Genomic DNA, 11,961 nt, shown 5'->3' with positions numbered 1-11,961 from the left:
TAATGATATGCTTTGTACATCAATATATTGAAGTCTGTTTGATCTGTTGCTTGCTTTATTATGAAATGTGTTTTCAAGGCTATACTTTGTTTAAACCTTTTTGTGAGAACAATGGGAGAGTCACCAGCACTCCTTGCATGGAGAGAGATGAGATAAAGGCAGAATGAAAGAAAAAAATGTCTGGGATCAGCAAGAATGTAACATTTAGGATCCTTGCTAAAATAGAAAGTGTCGGGAAACATCTGTAATGTGTGTAGATTCAACCATTAACTAACTAGTGTCAAACAATGATGTCAACCTGGACCAATTAGGACACTTGGAACAATTCAAAACTAATATGGTAACATCCTTGCACCACAAGAAGGATAAAAGAAAGGGTGTTACAGGACATCGTCAGCACACTTAGAGAGGGGTCAACAGAAGATCGTTGGTACTTAAAAGGAGAAGATAGAATACAGTCGAAAAAACACAGCAAGGGATGAAGAAGGAGAGAAGTCCGTGCGGCAGCAAGCACAGAAACAAGAACCGGTGTTGTGTGTTACTGAATATCTATTACCATTGTTAAGTATTAACTTTGTACATCTTAGTTAAGCCTAATAAACTCTCTGACTTGGTCACATAACTTGAGTTTGCACCTTGTAGGTATATCTTGGTCAGGAATCTCAAGTTGAGACGGGTTGGGTATTCTCTGTCTCACCTCTGTTCAGGTAAATCTAGCTGAAACTTGCAGCTCTTTACTATATGCATACATTGCTGTGTATTTTGTCCTCCTTAAACTTCGAAATTGTGGGCCCGTTAAAAACATTGTTCTCCGTACAGTTTTCTGCGTCACTCCACTGCATAGTTCTGCCCAGTAAGCAAAAAGGATCAGTTCGCTGCTGAACTCTAAAATAAAAGCAAAATACTGCAGATGCTGGAAATCTGAAATAAAAACACGAAATGCTGGAAATACTCAGCAGGTCTGGCAGCATCTGTGGAGAGAGAAGCAGAGTTAACTTTTCAGGTGAGTGACCATTGATCAGAATATTTGCAGCACTTTCTGATTTTATTTCAGATTTCCAGCATTCACAGTATTGTGTTTCTGTTCACATCATCGCATTGCTCAGGTACAAGTTGAAACCATTGTACAGCATTCTATTAATCAAAACGCTGGACCAGCGCAGCACAGTAAGCGATGGTGGTATAGTGGTGAGCATAGCTGGCTTCCAAGCCGTCGATCTGCGTTCGATTCCCGGCCATCGCAACCTTAAATTGCAGGTTTACTTTATGTTGCAGTATTTTACAAACGAAAAAAATGTCAAAGCTTTGACAGAATTGAAATTGATAAAATATTCTTATCATCCAATCAGATTCATTCTCCCGCTTGATTGGCGTCTCCCTGGAGCAGGTTTGTTTCCTTCAAGTGTTTCTCCAATTTCCTATTGAAATCATTGATTGTCTCTGCTTCCACCACACTTGTGGACAGACATTGCAGTTGCAATGTAGCAGGGAAAGCAAAAAGTGCTTCCTCACATTTCGCTGCATCTCTTTCCCAAAACCATCAATCTGTGTCTCCTAGTCCTTGTGCCATCAACTAATGGGAACGGGTTATCCCTGTCTAACTTACCTACACCTGCATCAGATCTCCCCTCAATCCACATTGCTGTAAGGAGAACAACCACTTACTTTGATAACACAATCCAGAGCCATCTATCCAAGCTTTTCAATAACAAAAGAATAGTTGTGTTGGAAGTAGTCTCGATAGGAGCATAACATCAAGAGACTTTGATAGATTAACTGATTGTCTCTGCCCAACGCACCAGATTTTCTGCATCACCTGAACACTGCTCACCGCTGTGTAAAGTTTAGAGTATTTTCATGGCTTACATTTATGCAAGAACTGCAATGTTAATGTTGGATTGTGAAGCATGACGGTCATCTTCACAGAACTATGTTAAAATGCCATGTTGAGAGATGTGTCAGTGTGGAAGATGCACGTAGCCATAGGAAAAAAAAAGGCAAGTCATGTAGCTGGAGGAGAATCCACAATGTGGGCGCGATGGACCGTGACATATTTTACGTTTGTGACAAATAAGGACAGCTAAAATAATAAGATTAATGATATGCTTTGTACATCAATATATTGAAGTCTGTTTGATCTGTTGCTTGCTTTATTATGAAATGTGTTTTCAAGGCTATACTTTGTTTAAACCTTTTTGTGAGAACAATGGGAGTGTCACCAGCACTCCTTGCATGGAGAGAGATGAGATAAAGGCAGAATTAAAGAAAAAAATGTCTGGGATCAGCAAGAATGTAACATTTAGGATCCTTGCTAAAATAGAAAGAGTCGGGAAACATCTGTAATGTGTGTAGATTCAACCATTAACTAACTAGTGTCAAACAATGATGTCAACCTGGACCAATTAGGACACTTGGAACAATTCAAAACTAATATGGTAACATCCTTGCACCACAAGAAAGATAAAAGAAAGGGTGTTACAGGACATCGTCAGCACACTTAGAGAGGGGTCAACAGAAGATCGTTGGTACTTAAAAGGAGAAGATAGAATACAGTCGGAAAAACACAGCAAGGGATGAAGAAGGAGAGAAGTCCGTGCGGCAGCAAGCACAGAAACATGAACGGGTGTTGTGTGTTACTGAATATTTATTACCTTTGTTAAGTATTAACTTTGTACATCTTAGTTAAGCCTAATAAACTCTCTGACTTGGTCACATAACTTAATTTTGCACCTTGTAGGTATATCTTGGTCAGGAATCGAAAGGTGAGACTGGTTGGGTCTTCTCTGTCTCACCTCTGTTCAGGTAAATCTAGCTGAAACTTACAGCTCTTGACTAGATGCATACATTGCTGTGTATTTTGTCCTCCTTAAACTTCGAAATTGTGGGCCCGTTAAAAACATTGTTCTCCGTACAGTTTTCTGCGTCACTCCACTGCATAGTTCTGCCCAGTAAGCAAAAAGGATCAGTTCGCCACTGAACTCGAAATTAAAAGCAAAATACTGCAGATGCTGGAAATCTGAAATAAAAACAAGAAATGCTGGAAATACTCAGCAGGTCTGGCAGCATCTGCGGAGAGAGAAGCAGAGTTAACTTTTCAGGTGAGTGACCATTGATCAGAATATTTGCAGCACTTTCTGATTTTATTTCAGATTTCCAGCATTCACAGTATTGTGTTTCTGTTCACATAATCGTGTTGCTCAGGTACAAGTTGAAACCATTGTACAGCATTCTATTAATCAAAACGCTGGACCAGCGCAGTGCAGTAAGCGATGGTGGTATAGTGGTGAGCATAACTGCTTTCCAAGCAGTTGACATGGATTCGATTCCCGGCCATCGCAACCCTAAACTGCAGGTTTACTTTATGTTGCATTATTTGACAAACGAAAAAAATGTCAAAGCTTTGACAGAATTGAAATTGATAAAATATTCTTATCATCCAATCAGATTCATTCTCCCGCTTGATTGGCGTCACCCTGGAGCAAGTTTGTTTCCTTCAAGTGTTTCTCCAATTTCCTATTGAAATCATTGATTGTCTCTGCTTCCACCACACTTGTGGACAGACATTGCAGTTGCAATGTAGCAGGTAAAGCAAAAAGTGCTTCCTCACATTTCGCTGCATCTCTTTCCCAAAACCATCAATCTGTGTCTCCTAGCCCTTGTACCATCAACTAATGGGAACGGGTTATCCTTGTCTAACTTACCTACAACTGCATCAGATCTCCCCTCAATCCACATTGCTGTCAGGAGAACAACCACTTACTTAGATAACACAATCCAGAGCCATCTATCCAAGCTTTTCAATAACAAAAGAATAGCAGTGTTGTAAGTAGTCTCGATAGGAGCATAACATCAAGAGACTTTGATAGATTAACTGATTGTCTCTGCCCAACGCACCAGATTTTCTGTGTCACCTGAACACTGCTCACCGCTGTGTAAAGTTTAGAGTATTTTCATGGCTTACATTTATGCAAGAACTGCAATGTTAATGTTGGATTGTGAAGCATGACGGTCATCTTTATGTTCAAATGTCATGTTGAGAGATGTGTCAGTGTGGAAGATGCACGTAGCCATAGGAAAAAAAAAGGCAAGTCATGTAGCTGGAGGAGAATCCACAATGTGGGCGCGATGGACCGTGACATATTTTACGTTTGTGACAAATAAGGACAGCTAAAATAATAGGATTAATGATATGCTTTGTACATCAATATATTGAAGTCTGTTTGATCTGTTGCGTGCTTTATTATGAAATGTGTTTTCAAGGCTATACTTTGTTTGAACCTTTTGGGAGAACAATGGGAGAGTCACCAGCACTCCTTGCATGGAGAGAGATGAGATAAAGGCAGAATTAAAGAAAAAAATGTCTGGGATCAGCAAGAATGTAACCTTTAGGATTCTTGCTAAAATAGAAAGAGTCGGGAAACATCTGTACTGTGTGTAGATTCAACCATTAACTAACTAGTGTCAAACAATGATGTCAACCTGGACCAATTAGAACACTTGGAACAATTCAAAACTAATATGGTAACATCCTTGCACCACAAGAAGGAAAAAAGAAACGGTGTAACAGGACATCGTCAGCACACTTAGAGAGGGGTCAACAGAAGATCGTTGGTACTTAAAAGGAGAAGATAGAATGCAGTCGAAAAAACACAGCAAGGGATGAAGAAGGAGAGAAGTCCGTGCGGCAGCAAGCACAGAAACAAGAACCGGTGTTGTGTGTTTTTGAATATCTATTACCATTGTTAAGTATTAACTTTGTACATCTTAGTTAAGCCTAATAAACTCTCTGACTTGGTCACATAACTTGAGTTTGCACCTTGAAGGTATATCTTGGTCAGGAACCTAAAGTTGAGACGGGTTGGGTATTCTCTGTCTCACCTCTGTTCAGGTAAATCTAGCTGAAACTTGCAGCTCTTTGCTATATGCATACATTGCTGTGTATGTTATCCTCCTTAAACTTCGAAATTGTGGGCCCGTTAAAAACATTGTTCTCCGTACAGTTTTCTGCGTCACTCCACTGCATAGTTCTGCCCAGTAAGCAAAAAGGATCAGTTCGCTCCTGAACTCGAAAATAAAAGCAAAATACTGCAGATGCTGGAAATCTGAAATAAAAACAAGAAATGCTGGAAATACTCAGCAGGTCTGGCAGCATCTGTGGAGAGAGAAGCAGAGTTAACGTTTCAGGTGAGTGACCATTGATCAGAATATTTGCAGCACTTTCTGATTTTATTTCAGATTTCCAGCATTCACAGTATTGTGTTTCTGTTCACATAATCGTATTGCTCAGGTACAAGTTGAAACCATTGTACAGCATTCTATTAATCAAAACGCTGGACCAGCACCGTGCAGTAAGCGATGGTGGTATAGTGGTGAGCATAGCTGCCTTCCAAGCAGTTGACCTGGGTTCGATTCCCGGCCATCGCAAACTTAAATTGCAGGTTTACTTCATGTTGCAGTATTTTACAAACGAAAAAAATGTCAAAGCTTTGACAGAATTGAAATTGATAAAATATTCTTATCATCCAATTAGATTCTTTCTCCCGCTTGATTGGCGTCACCCTGGAGCAAGTTTGTTTCCTTCAAGTGTTTCTCCAATTTCCGATTGAAATCATTGATTGTCTCTGCTTCCACCACACTTGTGGACAGACATTGCAGTTGCAATGTAGCAGGTAAAGCAAAAAGTGCTTCCTCACATTTCCCTGCATCTCTTTCCCAAAACCATCAATCTGTGTCTCCTAGTCCTTGTACCATCAACTAATGGGAACGGGTTATCCCTGTCTAACTTACCTACACCTGCATCAGATCTCCCCTCAATCCACATTGCTGTAAGGAGAACAACCACTTACTTCGACAACACAATCCAGAGCCATCTATCCAAGCTTTTAAATAACAAAATAATAGTTGTGTTGTAAGTAGTCTCGATAGGAGCATAACATCAAGAGACTTTGATAGATTAACTGATTGTCTCTGCCCAACGCACCAGATTTTCTGTGTCACCTGAACCCTGCTCACCGCTGTGTAAAGTTTAGAGTATTTTCATGGCTTACATTTATGCAAGAACTGCAATGTTAATGTTGGATTGTGAAGCATGACGGTCATCTTCACTGAACTATGTTAAAATGTCATGTTGAGAGATGTGTCAGTGTGGAAGATGCACGTAGCCATAGGAAAAAAAAGGCAAGTCATTTAGCTGGAGGAGAATCCACAATGTGGGCGCGATGGACCGTGACTTATTTTACGTTTGTGACAAATAAGGACAGCTAAAATAATAGGATTAATGATATGCTTTGTACATCAATATATTGAAGTCTGTTTGATCTGTTGCTTGCTTGATTATGAAATGTGTTTTCAAGGCTATACTTTGTTTAAACCTTTTTGTGAGAACAATGGGAGAGTCACCAGCACTCCTTGCATGGAGAGAGATGAGATAAAGGCAGAATTAAAGAAAAAAATGCCTGGGATCAGCAAGAATGTAACCTTTAGGATCCTTGCTAAAATAGAAAGAGTCGGGAAACATCTGTACTGTGTGTAGATTCAACCATTAACTAACTAGTGTCAAATAATGATGTCAACCAGGACCAATTAGGACACTTGGAACAATTCAAAACTAATATGGTAACATCCTTGCACCACAAGAAGGATAAAAGAAAGGGTGTTACAGGACATCGTCAGCACACTTGGAGAGGGGTCAACAGAAGATCGTTGGTACTTAAAAGGAGAAGATAGAATATAGTCAAAAAAACACAGCAAGGGATGAAGAAGGAGAGAAGTCCGTGCGGCAGCAAGCACAGAAACAAGAACGGGTGTTGTGTGTTACTGAATATCTATTACCATTGTTAAGTATTAACTTTGTACATCTTAGTTCAGCCGAATAAACCCTCTGACTTGGTCACATAACTTGAGTTTGTACCTTGTAGGTATATCTTGGTCAGGAATCTAAAGGTGAGACGGGTTGGGTATTCTCTGTCTCACCTCTGTTCAGGTAATATCTAGCTGAAACTTACAGCTCTTTACTATATGCATACATTGCTGTGTATTTTGTCCTCCTTAAACTTCGAAATTGTGGGCCCGTTAAAAACATTGTTCTTCACACAGTTTTCTGCTTCACTCCACTGCATAGTTCTGCCCAGTAAGCAAAAAGGATCAGTTCGCTACTAAACTCTAAAATAAAAGCAAAATACTGCAGATGCTGGAAATCTGAAATTAAAACAAGAAATGCTGGAAATACTCAGCAGGTCTGGCAGCATCTGTGGAGAGAGAAGCAGATTTAACTTTTCAGGTGAGTGACCATTGATCAGAATATTTGCAGCACTTTCTGATTTTATTTCAGATTTCCAGCATTCACAGTATTGTGTTTCTGTTCACATAATCGTATTGCTCAGGGACAAGTTGTAACCATTGTACAGCATTCTATTAATCAAAACGCTGGACCAACGCAGTACAGTAAGCGATGGTGGCATAGTGGTGAGCATAGGTGCCTTTCAAGCAGTTGAGCTGGGTTCGATTCCTGGCCATCGCAACCTGAAATTGCAGCTTTACTTAATGTTGCAGTATTTTACAAACGAAAAAAATGTCAAAGCTTTGACAGAATTGAAATTGATAAAATATTCTTATCATCCAATCAGATTCATTCTCCCGCTTGATTGGCGTCACCCTGGAGCAAGTTTGTTTCCTTCAAGTGTTTCTCCAATTTCCTATTGAAATCATTGATTGTCTCTGCTTCCACCACACTTGTGGACAGACATTGCAGTTGCAATGCAGCAGGTAAAGCAAAAAGTGCTTCCTCACATTTCCCTGCATCTCTTTCCCAAAACCATCAATCTGTGTCTCCTAGTCCTTGTACCATCAACTAATGGGAACGGGTTATCCCTGTCTAACTTACCTACACCTGCATCAGATCTCCACTCAATCCACATTGCTGTAAGGAGAACAACCACTTACTTAGACAACACAATCCAGAGCCATCGATCCAAGCTTTTAAATAACAAAATAATAGTTGTGTTGAAAGTAGTCTCGATAGGAGCATAACATCAAGAGACTTTGATAGATTAACTGATTGTCTCTGCCCAACGCACCAGATTTTCTGTGTCACCTGAACACTGCTCACCGCTGTGTAAAGTTTAGAGTATTTTCATGGCTTACATTTATGCAAGAACTGCAATGTTAATGTTGGATTGTGAAGCATGACGGTCATCTTCACTGAACTATGTTAAAATGTCATGTTGAGAGATGTGTCAGTGTGGAAGATGCACGTAGCCATAGGAAAAAAAGGCAAGTCATTTAGCTGGAGGAGAATCCACAATGTGGGCGCGATGGACCGTGACTTATTTTACGTTTGTGACAAATAAGGACAGCTAAAATAATAGGATTAATTATATGCTTTGTACATCAATATATTGAAGTCTGTTTGATCTGTTGCTTGCTTGATTATGAAATGTGTTTTCAAGGCTATACTTTGTTTAAACCTTTTTGTGAGAACAATGGGAGAGTCACCAGCACTCCTTGCATGGAGAGAGATGAGATAAAGGCAGAATTAAAGAAAAAAATGCCTGGGATCAGCAAGAATGTAACCTTTAGGATCCTTGCTAAAATAGAAAGAGTCGGGAAACATCTGTACTGTGTGTAGATTCAACCATTAACTAACTAGTGTCAAATAATGATGTCAACCAGGACCAATTAGGACACTTGGAACAATTCAAAACTAATATGGTAACATCCTTGCACCACAAGAAGGATAAAAGAAAGGGTGTTACAGGACATCGTCAGCACACTTAGAGAGGGGTCAACAGAAGATCGTTGGTACTTAAAAGGAGAAGATAGAATATAGTTAAAAAAACACAGCAAGGGATGAAGAAGGAGAGAAGTCCGTGCGGCAGCAAGCACAGAAACAAGAACGGGTGTTGTGTGTTACTGAATATGTATTACCATTGTTAAGTATTAACTTTGTACATCTTAGTTCAGCCGAATAAACTCTCTGACTTGGTCACATAACTTGAGTTTGTACCTTGTAGGTATATCTTGGTCAGGAATCTAAAGGTGAGACGGGTTGGGTATTCTCTGTCTCACCTCTGTTCAGGTAATATCTAGCTGAAACTTACAGCTCTTTACTATATGCATACATTGCTGTGTATTTTGTCCTCCTTAAACTTCGAAATTGTGGGCCCGTTAAAAACATTGTTCTTCATACAGTTTTCTGCTTCACTCCACTGCATAGTTCTGCCCACTAAGCAAAAAGGATCAGTTCGCTCCTAAACTCTAAAATAAAAGCAAAATACTGCAGATGCTGGAAATCTGAAATAAAAACAAGAAATGCTGGAAATACTCAGCAGGTCTGGCAGCATCTGTGGAGAGAGAAGCAGATTTAACTTTTCAGGTGAGTGACCATTGATCAGAATATTTGCAGCACTTTCTGATTTTATTTCAGATTTCCAGCATTCACAGTATTGTGTTTCTGTTCACATAATCGTATTGCTCAGGGACAAGTTGAAACCATTGTACAGCATTTTATTAATCAAAACGCTGGACCAACGCAGCACAGTAAGCGATGGTGGCATAGTGGTGAGCATAGCTGCCTTTCAAGCAGTTGACCTGGGTTCGATTCCCGGCCATCGCAACCTGAAATTGCAGCTTTACTTAATGTTGCAGTATTTTACAAACGAAAAAAATGTCAAAGCTTTGACAGAATTGAAATTGATAAAATATTCTTATCATCCAATCAGATTCATTCTCCCGCTTGATTGGCGTCACCCTGGAGCAAGTTTGTTTCCTTCAAGTGCTTCTCCAATTTCCGATTGAAATCATTGATTGTCTCTGCTTCCACCACACTTGTGGACAGACATTGCAGTTGCAATGTAGCAGGTAAAGCAAAAAGTGCTTCCTCACATTTCGCTGCATCTCTTTCCCAAAACCATCAATCTGTGTCTCCTAGTCCTTGTACCATCAACTAATGGGAACGGGTTATCCCTGTCTAACTTACCTACACCTGCATCAGATCTCCCCTCAATCCACATTGCTGTAAGGAGAACAACCACTTACTTAGATAACACAATCCAGAGCCATCTATCCAAGCTTTTCAATAACAAAAGAATAGTTGTGTTTTAAGTAGTCTCGATAGGAGCATAACATCAAGAGACTTTGATAGATTAACTGATTGTCTCTGCCCAACGCACCAGATTTTCTGTTTCACCTGAACACTGCTCACCGCTGTGTAAAGTTTAGAGAATTTTCATGGCTTACATTTATGCAAGAACTGCAATGTTAATGTTGGATTGTGAAGCATGACGGTCATCTTCACTGAACTATGTTAAAATGTCATGTTGAGAGATGTGTCAGTGTGGAAGATGCACGTCGCCAAAGGAAAAAAAAAGGCAAGTCATTTAGTTGGAGGAGAATCCACAATGTGGGCGCGATGGACCGTGACATATTTTACGTTTGTGACAAAAATAGGACAGCTAAAATAATAGGATTAATGATATGCTTTGTACATCAATATATTGAAGTCTGTTTGATCTGTTGCTTGCTTTATTATGAAATGTGTTTTCAAGGCTATACTTTGTTTAAACCTTTTTGTGAGAACAATGGGAGAGTCACCAGCACTCCTTGCATGGAGAGAGATGAGATAAAGGCAGAATTAAAGAAAAAAATGTCTGGGATCAGCAAGAATGTAACCTTTAGGCTCCTTGCTAAAATAGAAAGAGTCGGGAAACATCTGTACTGTGTGTAGATTCAACCATTAACTAACTAGTGTCAAATAATGATGTCAACCAGGACCAATTAGGACACTTGGAACAATTCGAAACTAATATGGTAACATCCTTGCACCACAAGAAGGATAAAAGAAAGGGTGTTACAGGACATCGTCAGCACACTTAGAGAGGGGTCAACAGAAGATCGTTGGTACTTAAAACGAGAAGATAGAATACAGTCGAAAAAACACAGCAAGGGATGAAGAAGGAGAGAAGTCCGTGCGGCAGCAAGCACAGAAACAAGAACGGGTGTTGTGTGTTACTGAATATCTATTACCATTGTTAAGTATTAACTTTGTCCATCTTGGTTAAGCCTAATAAACTCTCTGACTTGGTCACATAACTTGAGTTTGTACCTTGTCGGTCTATCTTGGTCAGGAATCTGAAGGTGAGATGGGTTGGGTATTCTCTGTCTCACCTCTGTTCAGGTAACATCTACCTGAAACTTACAGCTCTTTACTGTATGCATACATTGCTGTGTATTTTGTCCTCCTTAAACTTCGAAATTGTGGGCCCGTTAAAAACATTGTTCTTCGTACAGTTTTCTGCGTCACTCCACTGCATAGTTCTGCCCAGTAAGCAAAAAGGATCAGTTCGCTACTAAACTCCAAAATAAAAGCAAAATACTGCAGATGCTGGAAATCTGAAATAAAAACAAGAAATGCTGGAAATACTCAGCAGGTCTGGCAGCATCTGTGGAGAGAGAAGCAGATTTAACTTTTCAGGTGAGTGACCATTGATCAGAATATTTGCAGCACTTTCTGATTTTATTTCAGATTTCCAGCAATCACAGTATTGTGTTTCTGTTCACATAATCGTATTGCTCAGGTTCAAGTTGAAACCATTGTACAGCATTCTATTAATCAAAACGCTGGACCAACGCAGCATCGTAAGCGATGGTGGCATAGTGGTGAGCATCGCTGCCTTTCAAGCAGTTGACCTGGGTTCGATTCCCGGCCATCGCAACCTGAAATTGCAGCTTTACTTAATGTTGCAGTATTTTACAAACGAAAAAAATGTCAAAGCTTTGACAGAATTGAAATTGATAAAATATTCTTATCATCCAATCAGATTAATTCTCCCGCTTGATTGGCGTCAACCTGGAGCAAGTTTGTTTCCTTCAAGTGTTTCTCCAATTTCCTATTGAAATCATTGATTGTCTCTGCTTCCACCACACTTGTGGACAGACATTGCAGTTGCAATGTAGCAGGTAAAG

The 11,961-nt window shown here is 39.8% G+C and overlaps 3 non-coding genes across 3 annotated transcripts; all 3 read left to right on the top strand.

Annotated features, from left to right (window-relative positions):
- The first annotated feature begins 5,352 nt into the window (after positions 1-5,352).
- trnag-ucc (transfer RNA glycine (anticodon UCC)) lies at positions 5,353-5,424 on the top strand. Its single transcript has one exon. It is a non-coding gene; the product is annotated as a tRNA-Gly (tRNA).
- Positions 5,425-9,541: 4,117 nt separating this feature from the next.
- On the top strand, positions 9,542-9,613 carry trnae-uuc (transfer RNA glutamic acid (anticodon UUC)). Its single transcript has one exon. It is a non-coding gene; the product is annotated as a tRNA-Glu (tRNA).
- A 2,025-nt stretch (positions 9,614-11,638) lies between these two features.
- On the top strand, positions 11,639-11,710 carry trnae-uuc (transfer RNA glutamic acid (anticodon UUC)). The gene has a single exon. It is a non-coding gene; the product is annotated as a tRNA-Glu (tRNA).
- Positions 11,711-11,961: the final 251 nt, after the last annotated feature.

This window comes from Heterodontus francisci, chromosome 45 (genome assembly GCF_036365525.1).
Source record: "Heterodontus francisci isolate sHetFra1 chromosome 45, sHetFra1.hap1, whole genome shotgun sequence".
NCBI lineage: Eukaryota > Metazoa > Chordata > Chondrichthyes > Heterodontiformes > Heterodontidae > Heterodontus > Heterodontus francisci.
This window is presented reverse-complemented; position numbering and strand designations above follow the sequence as displayed.